We start from the raw sequence: 15,451 nt of genomic DNA, 5'->3' as shown, positions 1-15,451 counted from the left end.
TGCTGAGGCCAGTCATTTTGCGTACTCGCTTGACTGATATCTTGAAAATGCCTCCTTATGCAAAGTACATGAAAGACATCATCACCAATAAGAGAAAAATACCGGAAGCTAAAATCTCCACTATGCTTGCTAATTCTACTTTTAAAGATGGAGTACCCAAAAAACTTGGAGATCCGGGAATGCCAACTATACCTTGCTCTATCAAAAAGAATTATGTGAAAACTGCTTTATGTGATTTAGGACCTGGTGTTACTGTTATCATTTCTCTTTATATAAAAGACTTGATTTGAATGAACTCACACCTATTGAAATATCTTTGCAAATGGCTGATAAATCAACTGCCATACCTATCGGTATTTGTGAGGATGTGCCCGTTGTTGTTGCTAATGTTACTATTTTAACTGACTTTGTTATACTTGAGATGCCTGAGGACAACAACATGTCGATTATCCTTGGTAGACCCTTCTTGAATACACCAGGGGCTGTTATTGATTGAAATAAAAGCAAGATCACTTTTCATATCAATGGTAATGAGCATACGGTGAACTTTACGAAGAAACAATTCCTAGTGAATGGTATTAATGTTATTGAAAAATCTCCGACAATCACTATTGGAAGTTTTCAAATACCTCTACCTACTGTCAAAAAGACATATGAAATGCTTATTGTTGGGGACATTCATATCCCCGTTGAGGTAACTTAGTGATTTACGATAGTTCTTCGGTTTCATGCTAATCGAAAGTGGTTGTTAATAAGACGTGATCAACATTATTAATGGATCATTTTTGACAGGTATGAAGTTGATGAATTTAGTAAGCACTACCTTCTGTCCCTACTTTTTGTTTTCTATTTTTATTAGTTAAATAAAATAAAATGACATGTTCTTTCTGTTTTCTGAATTTCCCGTGCAATAAAAAATGACCCAAAAATATAAGTTCTCAGAATGCTCTAAAAATTTAATATGTTTTTTTTCTGATTATTTAAGAATTTCTGGTGCAAATAATATCAGAGGGAGGTGCACGAGGTGGGCACAACCCACCTGGGCACGCCAGGACCCCCAGGTGTGCCCTGGTGGGTTGTGGTCCCCACGTGGGTCCCCTCACTTATTTCTTCACACCACATCATCACTTACCTCCAGAAAAAATTCTCCATTGCTCTCTCTCCCGTGTTCTTGCTCTCAAACCCGCGGATTTTGATCTCTTTGCTCGAAGCTCCATTTTCGAAACTATTTCGGGGGATTGTTGCTTGGTATGTGACTCCACCGTTTGACCAATTAGTTTTCATTTTAGTGGTATATATTTTGAATAATTAGCTACTCTTGGTGCTGCTGTAGATGAGCTTGCATGTTGAATTCTTAGAGTTCTAAGTAGTTTGAATGCTTGCTATGGCCTTTATGTATCCCTATGAGTAGTTGCTATCAATCTTATAAAGTTTTGTTGATAAATTTTTGTCACTCAAAAATTTTCAGAGAATTGTACGCGAACATGATGAACCTATTTGGAAGGAGTTCTTCGAGGAGGAGATCCTCAGGGGCATCTTCTAGTGACAACTCCGCTCGTCTGTCTTATGTCGAGCCAAGTGAAAGTTCCATTCGAGATGCAGCCACGAAAACATGCTTATGGCCTTGCGATGATTATATGATGCGTGTGGGCATTAAGGAGGAATTTGAGCAATATGTTCACAATGTCTGTCTCGGTCCCTACATTTCAGATAAGTGCGAGCAACGGCACACTCTTACCGAATCATTTGTCAAAGGATTTAAATTCCATCCCCGTGAGTCTAGGGTGTCATTTAAGCTTTATGAAAATCCATTTACCATATCACTAGAGAGTTTTGATCACCACTACAAACTCCCATTCTGGGGTTCGCTTGACGAATTGCCAAGGGCTGAGTACCAATCATTTTTTACTAGTCTTTGCTACAGTGAGACGAGGGGAGTGACACAAGGCAGAATAAAGAGCATTCATTTTCCTATCGTTCAGTACTTTGCATTATTTAACGGGAAATGTATAGTAGGCAAGCAAGATTGTAGTACACTTTGTGCTCCAGACTTGAGCCTCATATGCACCGCTCTCACCGGTGAAAGGAGTTATAATCTTGGGGCGATTGTTGCAGGCAGGTTACAACACAACGCTAACAGTGGCTTTTTCTATGGTGGAATTTATGGCACGCGTTTAGCAATAGAGTTGGGTGTTTCACCTTTGTCCTTTGACCCTATCCTACCCACAGAGTATTTAGACTTTGATGCTATGAAAAATCATAAGATCATTAAATGAGATATTCATAATTTCACATATAACTTGTTGTTTAACCAAACATCTGTTGTGCATAGATATTTGCCTGCTCCTTCTCTCCTTGATCATCACAGCAGGGGAAGATATTTTGTTCTTGAGAGCAAGGCCCGAGCTCACAACGCGGCGGTTATGGCTGCACGACACACTGAAGCATCCACACCAAGAGCCTCCATGAGCTACCACTCCAACTACTATCCAGGATTCTGATTGATTACCAAGTTAGGCCAAAAGCCTAAGCTTGAGGGAGTACATGTTTCCCACCGACATTACATTCATGTTCACTTATTTCATTTGTCGGTGTCCACACTTTTTCATTGTATTATCCATGCTTAAATTTATTTTCTTGCTTTCTTCTTGTGTGTTTGAAAAACTTTAGAAAAAACAAAAAAAATTAGTTGTAGTTAATTTACTTTCTATGCATGCTTAGTTGTAATACTAAAAAAAGAAAATCCAAAAATATTTCCTTGTTCTTCTTTTGTTTGTTGGGAGCTTTCCCGTGTAAATAGTTTTTCTCGTTTTTGCTTTTCTCTTTTATTTGCTGTAGCGCCCAAGATGTGATTCTATCCCAATCACGTGGTGAATTCATGATCGAGGCACAATCGCATTTCGAGCACATAGCAAGGTAGATATCACTACAACATACCATGTACTGAATAGATGATAATACAAGATAAAGGCTTACACTAGCCACAAGCTACAACATGAATACAACAGTTCATCAACACATAGCAAACATCATACAGAAGAGCAGGATCCGACTATGGATGAAATCAAACGAAAAATAAGAACGACATCCACCCTGCTAATCCCAGGCTCCCCGACCCGGAACCTATCCCTTAATCGAAGAAGCAGAAGAAGAACTCCAAACAAGCAAGCATCGCACTCGCGTCAGATCATCGCTTTACCTGTACCTGCAATTGTTGTTGTAGTAATCTGTGAGCCATGAGGACTCAGCAATCCCATTACCATGGGTACCAACACTAGCAAAGCTTAATGGGTATGGAATGGATAAGTGGTGAGGTTGCAGCAAGCGACTAAACACTATATGGTGGCTAACTTACAAGTACAAGAATAAGACGAGGAACTACGCAACGTTCGCAAACTAGTAATGATCAAGGAGCGATCTTGAACTACTTATGAGTCAAACATAACCCCACTGTGTTCTCCTCCCGAACCTCGTCGAAAAGAGACTGTCACAGTTACGCACGCGGTTGGTGTGTTTTATTTGGGTTTAGTTCAAGTCCACTACAACCGGACATTAACAAATTCCCATCTTCCACATAACCGCGGGCACGGCTCTCGAAAGTTTAAACCCTGTAGGGGTGTCCCAACTTAGCCCATTACAAGCTCATGATCCGCGGAGACAATCCTCCATTGCGGGACCCTCCGATCAGACTCGGAATCCCGGTGCACAAGACATTTCGACAATGGTAAAACAAATCCAGCAAGACCTCCCGACGTGCCGACACCATGATAGTAGCCGCGTGTATCTCGTCTCAGGCCACGATCGGATGGGTCAAGCTACAAGTAAAACCAGCCCTCGATTTTCCCTGAGGTGGCCCCGTGGGCTGCCCGTTTGGGACCAACACCATCAGCGCTGGCCCCTGTATTATTTTGAATAACGAATCTCGGGTAGCGCTAACTCCCTATGTGTCAAATTTATTAACACGTTTAGTTATTATGTTGAGCAAATTGTAAATCGAATGTCGGGCCTTGCTGGAAGAGTTTTATTCAAAGCGAACTGTCAAGAGGGGCCCATAAACCCTCACCGTGTTAGGGACACAAAAATCAAGGAACATAACACCGGAATGACGGAAACTAAGGTGGCAAGAGTGGAACAAAACACCAAGCAAAAGGCTAAGCCTTCCACCCTTTACCAAGTATATAGATGCATTAATTAAATAAGAGATATTGGGATATCCCATGATATCCATGTCCCAACATGGAACAATCTGCAACAAGCAACACTATAAGAGGGGCTGAGCAAAGTGGTAACATAGCCAAACAACGGTTTGCTAGGAAGGGTGAAAAGGTTGGAGGCTATCATGGCAATTTGGGAGGCATAATAAACAAGTGGTAGGTAGCGCGATGATACGTCTCCAACGTATCTATAATTTTTGATTGTTCCATGCTATTATATTATCTGTTTTGGATGTTTAATGGGCGTTATTATACACTTCTATAATATTTTTGGGACTAACCTACTAACCCAAGGCCCAGTGCAAATTGCTATTTTTTTGACTATTTCAGTGTTTCGCAGAAAAGGAATATCAAACGAATCCAAACAGAATGAAACCATCGAGAGAGTTATTTTTGGAAAAAATGTGATCCAGGGGACTTGGAGTGGACGTCAAGAAAGAAGCGAGGAGGCCACGAGGCAGGGAGGCTTGCCTGCCCCCTGGGCGCGCCCCCACCCTCGTGGGCCCCTCGTAGCTCCACCGACCTACTTCTTCCTCCTATATATATATCCATATACCCTAAAAACATCCAGGAGCACCACGAAACCCTATTTCCACCGTCGCAACCTTCTGTACCCAAGAGATCCCATCTTGGGGCCTTTTTCGGAGCTCCGCCGGAGGGGGAATCAATCACGGAGAGCTTCTACATCAACACCATAGGCTCTCTGATGATGTGTGAGTAGTTTACCACAGACCTTCGGGTCCATAGTTATTAGCTAGAAGGCTTCTTCTTTCTCTTTGGATCTCAATACAAAGTTCTCCTCGATCTTCTTGGAGATCTATTTGATGTAATTCTTTTTGCGGTGTGTTTGTCGACATCCGATGAATTGTGGGTTTATGATCAAGATTATCTATGAACAATATTTGATCCTTCTCTGAAATCTTTAATGTATGATTTGTTATCTTTGCAAGTCTCTTCGAATTATCAGTTCGGTTTGTCCTACTAGATTGATCTTTCTTGCAATGGGAGAAGTGCTTAGCTTTGGGTTCAATCTTGCGGTGTCCTTTCCCATTGATGACAGGGGCAGCAAGGCACGTATTGTATTATTGCCATAGAGGATAAAAAGATGGGGTTTATATCATATTGCTTGAGTTTATCCATCTACATCATGTCATCTTGCCTAATGCATTACTCTGTTCTTATGAACTTAATACTCTAGATGCATGCTGGATAGCGGTCGATGTGTGGAGTAATAGTAGTAGATGCAGAATTGTTTCGGTCTACTTGTCGCGGACGTGATGCCTATATACATGATCATGCCTAGATATTCTCATAATTATGCACTTTTATATCAATTGCTCGACAGTAATTTGTTCACCCTCCGTAATACTTATGCTATCTTGAGATAAGCCACTAGTGAAACCTATGGCCCCCGGGTCTATCTTTCATCATATAAGTTTCCAATCTATTTTACTTTGCAATCTTTACTTTCAATCTATATCATAAAAATACCAAAAATATTTATCTTATTATCTCTATCAGATCTGACTTTTGCAAGTGGCCATGAAGGGATTGACAACCCCTTTATCGCGTTGGTTGAAAGGTTCTTATTTGTTTGTGTAGGTGCAAGGTGACTTGTGTGTAGTCTCCTACTGGATTGATACCTTGGTTCTCAAAAATTGAGGGAAATACTTAAGCTACTTTGCTACATCACCCTTTCCTCTTTAAGGGAAAACCAAGGCAGTGCTCTAGAGGTAGCAAGAAGGATTTCTGGCGCCGTTGTCGGGGAGATCTACGCACAAGTCAAGACATACCAAGTACCCATCACAAACTCTTATCCCTCGCATTACATTATTTGCCATTTGCCTCTTGTTTTCCTCTCCCCCACTTCTAAAAAGATTTTCAAAAAGATTTGCCTTTTCTTTGCCTTCTTCCCGTATGTATCTTTGTTTGTGTTTCCATGTGCCTTTATTTGCTTGCATCTTTGCTTGCTAAAAATCTATTGATATGGATCCACTTAAAGTGTTCTACTTGGATCATCTTCGATCCTTAGGCGCTCGTGATGAAACCCCAACTAGCCTAGTTGATGGGAAATCTTTAGATGAGCATGCTCATCTTGTGCGTTACCGTTTTTCTGAAAAAGGGAGACTCTTATGGGATCAAATAAACAGATTGTTGTGTTACGCTTGGAATCCTTGTGAAATTTGTGATTTTACTTGTTGCTCTAAGAACCCTAAAGACACCTCCCCTACCTATGTGAGTTTAATGATAGTGAAATCTTATCTTCTTGTGCAAAGGGTGTTTAGAGTTACTACGATATCAAACAAATTGAAGGATTTGTTGCTTTTAAGGGTGCTTATGAAGTTGCTTCTTTGATTGAAAAGTATGATATTACTCTCTACGAATCTAGAAATTTTGACATACTTAAATATTGCTATGAAAACTATGCTCGTAACGTCTATGTCAAAGAATTTATTGAAAGAATGACCGTTGCTTTGGAAGAAAATAATGATATGCATGAATCTATAGATAATTATGACTCCAATGATTTGATTGAAATATCCCTTGATGAACATGATGCTTGCGATTCTTGTGGCCATGATGCCAATATTTATGAAGATGAATTTGCCATAGTTCCTTACGTTAAACATGAGATTGCTGCTATTGCACCCATACTTGATAGTTCCTTCAATGAAAAGCATGATTGCAATGATGTTATTATAAATTCTCTTAATGTCAATTGTGTTAATGATATACAAAACCTCAAGCTTCGGGATGCTAGTTTTGCTATGACTACTATTTGTTGCAATGATCATGATTGGGGTGATTCTTCTTTTGATCTTGAAATTTTATTTAAGCCCCATGATGAATATAAGATCGATAATAATGTTTGCAATATTGAAAGTGGGTTTGGAAGAGTGTCAACTTTAGATCCCACGTATTTGTAGAATGTTCAATCTTATGCAATTTTCGATAAAAGTGGGTTTGGAGAGGTCATGACTTTAGTTAATGTTAATCCCACTATTTTGGAAGAGTGTTATCTTTGCATGCATGTGGATCGTGTCAAAAATATTTTATGTGATATCTATTTTGTTGAATTTGCTTACGATCCCACATGTAATTATTATGAGAAAGGAAAATATGATTGTATAAATTTTCATGTTACTAAATTACCTCTCGTTATGTTGAGATTGCTATTGTTTCTTTCTGTTTCCTTGCATATGCTAGTTTTTGCTTGCTACGATAATTTGTTTGCCTATAAGATGCCTATGCGTAGGAAGTATGTTATACTTAGATGTGTTGTCACGTGTTTCATGATGCTCTCTTTGTGCTTCAATTCTTGTCTTTCATGTGAGCATCATTGAAATTATCAATGCCTAGCTAGGGGCGTTAAACGATAGCACTTCTTGGGAGGCAACCCAATTTTATTTTTGTTTCTTGCTTTTACGTTCTGTTTAGTAATAAATAATTCATCTAGATTCTGTTTAGATGTGGTTTTATGCTTTTAATTAATGTGTGTGGCAAGTAGAACCTTTGGGAAGACATGGGGGAAGTTTTTGTGATCTTGCTGTAAAAAACATAAACTTTAGCACTCACGAGATTTGCTGACATTTTTTTATTGGAGAGTGATATTAGGTTGATTCTCTTTTAATATGATTAATAGACAAATTACTCACGTCCAGCAATTTATTTCATAATTTTTGGGGTTACAGAAGTATTCGAAACCTACAGATTAGTACAGACTGTTCTGTTTTTGACAGATTCTGTTTTTCGTGTGTTGTTTGCTTATTTTGATGAATCTATGGCTAGTATCGGAGAGTATGAACCATAGATAAGTTGGAATACAGTAGGTTTAACACCAATATAAATAAAGAATGAGTTCATTACAGTACTTTAAGTGGTGGTTTGTTTTCTTATACTAACGGACCTCATGAGATTTTCTGTTGAGTTTTGTGTTGTGAAGTTTTCAAGTTTTGGGTAAAGATTTGATGAATTATGGAATAAGGAGTGGAAAGAGCCTAAGCTTGGTAATTCCCAAGGCACCCCAAGGCACAACCAAAAGCCTAAGCTTGGGGATGCCCCGAAAGGCATCCCCTCTTTCGTCTTCGTCCATCGGTAACTTTACTTGAGGCTATATTTTTGTTCACCACATGATATGTGTTTTTCTTGGAGTGTCTTGTACGATTTGAGTCTTTGATTTTTAGTTTAACACAATTATCCTTGATGTACACACCTTCTGGTAGAGACACACATGAATCGGAATTTATTAGAATACTCTATGAGCTTCACTTATATCTTTTGAGCTAGATAATTTTGCTCTAGTGCTTCACTTACATCTTTTTAGAGCACGGTGGTGATTTTATTTTATACAAATTATTGATCTCTCATGCTTCACTTATATCATTTTGGGAGTCCTTTAGAACAGCATGGTAATTTGCTTTGGTTATGAAATTAGTCCAAATATGATAGGCATCCAAGATTGGTATAATAAAAACTTTCATAAAAAGGTGCATTGAATACTATGAGAATTTTGATACTTGATAATTGTTTTGAGATATAAATATGGTGATATTAGAGTTGTGCTAGTTGAGTAGTTGTGAATTTGAGAAATACTTGTGTTGAAGTTTGCATGTCCCATAGCATGCATCTATGGTAACCGTTGTGTAACAAATTTGAAACATGAGGTGTTCTTTGATTGTCTTCCTTACGAGTGGTAGTCGGGGACGACCGATGGTCTTGTCCAACCAATCTATCCCCCTAGGAGCATGCGCATAATACTTGGTTTTTGATGATTTGTAGATTTTTGCAATAAGTATGTGAGTTCTTTATGACTAATGTTGAGTCCATGGATTATATGCACTCTCACCTTTCCATCATTGCTAGCCTCTTCGGTACCATGCTTTGCCCTTTCTCACCTTGAGAGTTGGTGCAAACTTCGCCAGTGCATCCAGACCCCGTGATATGATATGCTCTATCGCACATAAACCTCCTTATATCTTCCTCAAAACAGCCACCATACCTACCTATTATGGCATTTCCATAGCCATTCTGAGATACATTGCGATGCAACTTCCACCATTTCATTTATTATGACACGCTTCATCATTGTCATATTGCCTTGCATGATCATGTAGTTGACATCATTTTTGTGGCTAAGCCACCATGCATAATTTATCATACATGTCACTCTTGATTCATTTCCCTTCCCAGTACACCGCCGGAGGAATTCATATAGAGTCATATTTTGTTCTAGTATCGAGTTGTAATCATTGAGTTGTACATAAATAGAAGTGTGATGATCATCATTAATAGAGCATTGTCCCAAAAAAAAGGCCAAATAAAAAAAGGCCAAACAAAAAAGAAATAAAAAGGGACAATGCTACTATCCTTTTTTTCCAAACTTGTGCTTCAAAGTAGCACCATGATCTTTATGATAGAGAGTCTTTTTTGCCACTTTCATATACTAGTGGGAATTTTTCAATATAGAACTTGGCTTGTATATTCCAACAATGGGCTTCCTCAAATGCCCTAGGTCTTTGTGAGCAAGCAAGTTGGATGCACACCCACTTAGTTTCTTTTGTTGAGCTTTCATACATTTATAGCTCTAGTGCATCCGTTGCATGGCAATCCCTACTCCTTGTATTGACATCAATTGATGGGCATCTCCCTAGCCCGTTGATTAGTCATGTCGATGTGAGACTTTCTCCTTTTTTGTCTTCTCCACATAACCCCCATAATTATATTCTATTCCAAACATAGTGTTATATCCATGGCTCACGCTCATGTATTGCATGAAAATTGAAAAAAGTTTGAGATTACTAAGGTATGAAAAAATTGCTTGGCTTGTCATCGGGGTTGTGCATGATGAGAGCATTCTTGTGTGACGAAAATGGAGCATGACCAAACTATATGATTTTGTAGGGATGAACTTTCTTTGGCCATGTTATTTTGAGAAGACATGATTGCTTAGTTAGTATGCTTGAAGTATTATTATTTTTATGTCAATATTAAACTTTTGTCTTGAATCTTTCGGATCTGAATATTCATGCCACAATAAAGAAAATTTCATTGAGAATTATGCTAGGTAGCATTCCACATCAAAAATTCTGTTTTTATCATTTACCTACTCGAGGACGAGCAGGAATTAAGCATGGGGGTGCTTGATACGTCTCCAACGTATCTATAATTTTTGATTGTTCCATGCTATTATATTATCTGTTTTGGATGTTTAATGGACTTTATTATATACTTTTATATTATTTTTGGGACTAACCTACTAACCCAAGGCCCAGTGCAAATTGCTATTTTTTTTTGCATATTTCAGTGTTTCGTAGAAAAGGAATATCAAACAGAATGGAACCTTCGGGAGAGTTATTTTTGGCACAAACGTGATCCAGGGGACTTGAAGTGGACACCAAGAAAGAAGCGAGGAGGCCATGAGGCAGGCAGGCACACCTGCCCCCTGGGCGGGCCCTCCACGCTCGTGGGCCCCACGCATCTCCACCGACCTACTTCTTCCTCCTATATATATCCATATACCCTAAAACATCTGGGAGCACCACGAAACCCTATTTCCACCGCCGCAACCTTCTATACCCAAGAGATCCCATCTTAGGGCCTTTTCCGGAGCTCCGCCAGAGGGGGAATCAATCACGGAGGGCTTCTACATCAACACCATAGCCTCTCCGATGATGTGTGAGTAGTTTACCATAGACCTTCGGGTCCATAGTTATTATCTAGATGGCTTCTTCTTTCTCTTTGGATATCAATACAAAGTTCTCCTCGATCTTCTTGGAGATCTATTCGATGTAATTCTTTTTGCGTTGTGTTAGTCGAGATCCGATGAATTATGGGTTTATGATCAAGAATATCTATGAACAATATTTGATTCTTCTCTGAAATCTTTTATGTATGATTTTTTATCTTTGTAAGTCTCTTTGAATTATCGGTTTGGTTTGGCCTACTAGATTGATCTTTCTTGCAATGGGAGAAGTGCTTAGCTTTGGGTTCAATCTTGCGGTGTCCTTTCCCAGTGACAGCACGGACAGCAAGGCACGTATTGTATTGTTGCCATCGAGGATAAGAAGATGGGGTTTATATCATATTGCTTGAGTTTATCCCTCTACATCATGTCATCCTGCCTAATGCATTACTCTGTTCTTATGAACTTAATACTCTAGATGCATGCTGGATAGCGGTTAATGTGTGGAGTAATAGTAGTAGATGCAAAATCGTTTCGGTCTACTTGTCGCGGACGTGATGCCTATATACATGATCATGCCTAGATATTCTCATAATTATGTATACTTTTCTATCAATTGCTCGACAGTAATTTGTTCACCCACCGTAATACTTATGCTATCTTGAGAGAAGCCACTAGTGAAACCTATGGCCCCTGGGTCTATCTTTCATCATATAAGTTTCCAATCTATTTTACTTTGCAACCTTTACTTTCAATCTATATCATAAAAATACCAAAAATATTTATCTTATTATCTCTATCAGATCTCACTTTTGCAAGTGGTCGTGAAGGGATTGACAACCCCTTTATCGCGTTGGTTGCAAGGTTCTTATTTGTTTGTGTAGGTGCGAGGTGACTTGCGTGTAGTCTCCTACTGAATTGATACCTTGGTTCTGATACGTCTCCGTCGTATCTATAATTTTTGATTGTTCCATGCCAATATTATTCAACTTTCATATACTTTTTGGCAAATTTTTATATTATTTTTGGGACTAGCATATTGATCCAGTGCCCAGTGCCAGTTCCTATCTGTTGCATGTTTTTGGTTTCGCAGAATATCCATATCAAACGGAGTCCAAACGGGATAAGAACGGACGGAGCTTATTTTTGGAAAATATGGAAAATTCGGAAGGAAAATCAACGCGAACCAGTGCCCGAGGTGGTCACGAGGCAGGGGGCGCCCCCCCTAGGGCGCGCCCCCTACCCTCGTGAGCCCACCGTAAGGCGGTTGACGCTCTTCTTTTGCCGCAAGAAAGCTAATATTCGGAAAAAAAAATCACGGTGAAGGTTTCAGGCCGATCGGAGTTACGGATCTCCATATATATACGAAACGGTGAAACAGAACGCAGAACCAGATAGAAACAGATAGATGGATCCAATCTCGGAGGGGCTCTCGCCCCTCCCATGCCATGGAGGCCAAGGACCAGAGGGGAAACCCTTCTCCCATCTAGGGAGGAGGTCAAGGAAGAAGAGGAAGAAGGGGGCCCCTCTCCCCCTCTCCTCCGGTGGCGCCGGAACACCGCCGTGGCTATTATCATCATCACCGCGATCTACACCAACACCTCCGCCATCTTCACCAACATCTCCATCACCTTTCCCCCTCTATCTACATCGGTCCACTCTCCCGCAACCCGCTGTACCCTCTACTTGAACATGGTGCTTTATGCTTCATATTATTATCCAATGATGTGTTGCCATCCTATGATGTCTGAGTAGATTTTCGTTGTCCTATCGGTGGTTGATGAATTGCTATGATTGATTTAATTTGCATGTGGTTATGTTGCTGTCCTTTGGTGCCCATCATATGAGCGCGCGCGTGGATCACACCATAGGGTTAGTTGTATGTTGATAGGACTATGTATTGGAGGGCAAGAGTGACAGAAGCTTCAACCTAGCATAGAAATTGATGCATACGGGATTGAAGGGGGACCAATATATCTTAATGCTATGGTTGGGTTTTACCTTAATGAACATTAGTAGTTGCGGATGCTTGCTAATAGTTCCAATCATAAGTGCATAGAATTCCAAGTAAGGGATGACATGCTAGCAGTGGCCTCTCCCAAATAATACTTGCTATCGGTCTAGTAAAGTAGTCAATTGCTTAGGGGCAATTTCGCAACTCCTACCACCACTTTTCCACACTCGCTATATTTACTTTATTGCTTCTTTACTTACAACAGCCCCTAGTTTTATTTACGTACTCTTTATTATCTTGCAAACATATCCAACAACACCTACAAAGTACTTCTAGTTTCATACTTGTTCTAGGTAAAGCGAACGTCAAGCATGCATAGAGTTGTATCGGTGGTCGATAGAACTTGAGGGAATATTTGTTCTACCTTTAGCTCCTCGTTGGGTTCGACACTCTTACTTATCGAAAACTGTTGCGATCCCCTATACTTGTGGGTTATCAAGACCTTTTTCTGGCACCGTTGCCGGGGAGCAATAGCGTGGGGTGAATATTCTCGTGTGTGCTTGTTTGCTTTATCACTAAGTAATTTTTATTTGCTGTTCTTAGTTGTTTCCTATCTTCAGTTATGGGTAGGAAACGCAAAATACCAAAAAAATTAGTTGTACCTACTGAACCAATGGTTGAAGAACCAATCAAAATCTATCACACTGCTGAAGCTTATTACTTGGATCATCTTCGATCGCTATGTGCTCGTGCTGAAACCCCAACTAGCTTAGTTGAGGGCAAATCTTTAGATGAGCATGCTTGTTATGTGCGACACCGTATATCTGAAAAAGGGAAATTATTATGGAGTCAAATTCAACGTTTGCAATGCTATGCTTGGAATTTATGTGAATTATATGATTTTACTTGTTGTTTTGAAAACCCTAAGAAACACCTTCCCTACCAATGTGAGTTTATTTATAATGTAATCTTATCTTCTTATGCTAAAGGTGTTTATAGTTACTATGATGTTCAACAAATTGAAGAATTTGTTGCTTTTGAGGGTGCTTATGAAATTGCTTCTTTGATTGAAAAGTATGATGCTACTTTTCACAAATCTGAAATTTTTGCTATACTTAAATATTGCTATGATAATTATGCTTCTAATACCTATTTTAAACAATATATTGAGGAATACTCCGCTGTCCAAGAAGAGACTAATATTTTGCAGGAATCTATGGAAGAAGAAATTGATGAAACTGTGAGCTCATTGGATGAGAAAGATGAGGAGAAGAGCGAAGAACGAAAGGAGGAAGAGCGGATTGATCACCCGTGCCCACCTTCTAATGAGAGTAACTCTTCAACTCATACATTGTTTAATTTCCCTTCGTGCTTACCGAAGGATGAATGCTATGATAATTGCTATGATCCCGTCGATTCATTTGAAATATCCCTTTTTGATGATGCTTGCTATGCTTGTCGTCAAGATGCCAATATGAATTATGCTTATGGAGATGAACTTGCTATAGTTCCTTATGTTAAACATGAAATTTTTGCTATTGCACCCACACATGATAGTCCTATTATCTTTTTGAATTCTCCCGACTACACTATATCGGAGAAGTTTGCACTTACTAAGGATTATATTGATGGGTTGCCTTTTACCATTGCACATGATGATTTTGATGAATTTAATATGCATGTGCTTGCTGCTCCTACTTGCAATTATTATGAGAGAGGAACTATATCTCCACCGAACACCTCTCTATGTTTCCAATATCATAGAATTGCAAGAAACTGTTTATGCTATGCATTGGCCTTTACTTTGTGTGCATGAATTGTTCTTTTATGACATGCCGATGCATAGGAAGAGAGTTAGAATTCGTCATTTCTTGATATATGTTGCTTTGTGCTCACTACTAAATTACAAATCATTGTTAATTAAAATTGGCTTTGATATACCTTGGGATTCGGGTGGATTCACTACTTGAGCACTATATGCCTAGCTTAATGGCTTTAAAGAAAGCGCTGCTAGGGAGACAACCTGGAAGTTTTAGAGTCATTTATTTCTGTTGAGTGCTTTCATATAGTTTAAAAACAACAAAAATAAAGAGGGTAACCCAAAACTTTTCAAAAAGGAAAGTGAAAGTGAGAAAGACAAGCACTGTTGAAGTGGGAGAGCTCCTTGAACTTTGTTCATGCTCACGACAACTCTGTGAATCTTGATTACAGAAACTTTTCAACAAAAATAATTATCTCCTTGTACAATTCCATTGTATTATAAAAATAATGTGCCAAGGTATGCCTTTAGGATGTTTACATTTGCTTGATGGTTTGTATGGTGCAGGACAGAAACTTTGGCTGTAGTGCGCGATTTTACATTTTTTTCTGGAACGTCAAATGGTTCTGATTCTTTTTGCACTGTCTTCCTATACAAATTGTTCATTTTTCCTAATTTTGGTAGAATTTTTCAAGTATCATAAGTATGGTGAATGTTCAGGTTATTACAGACTGTTCTGTTTTAGACAGATTCTGTTTTTGATGCATAGTTTGCTTGTTTTGATGAAACTATCAATTCATATCAGTGGATTAAGCCATGAAAAAGTTATATTACAGTAGGCA

Source organism: Triticum aestivum, chromosome 6A (assembly GCF_018294505.1).
Source record: "Triticum aestivum cultivar Chinese Spring chromosome 6A, IWGSC CS RefSeq v2.1, whole genome shotgun sequence".
Lineage (NCBI taxonomy): Eukaryota > Viridiplantae > Streptophyta > Magnoliopsida > Poales > Poaceae > Triticum > Triticum aestivum.
This window is presented reverse-complemented; position numbering follows the sequence as displayed.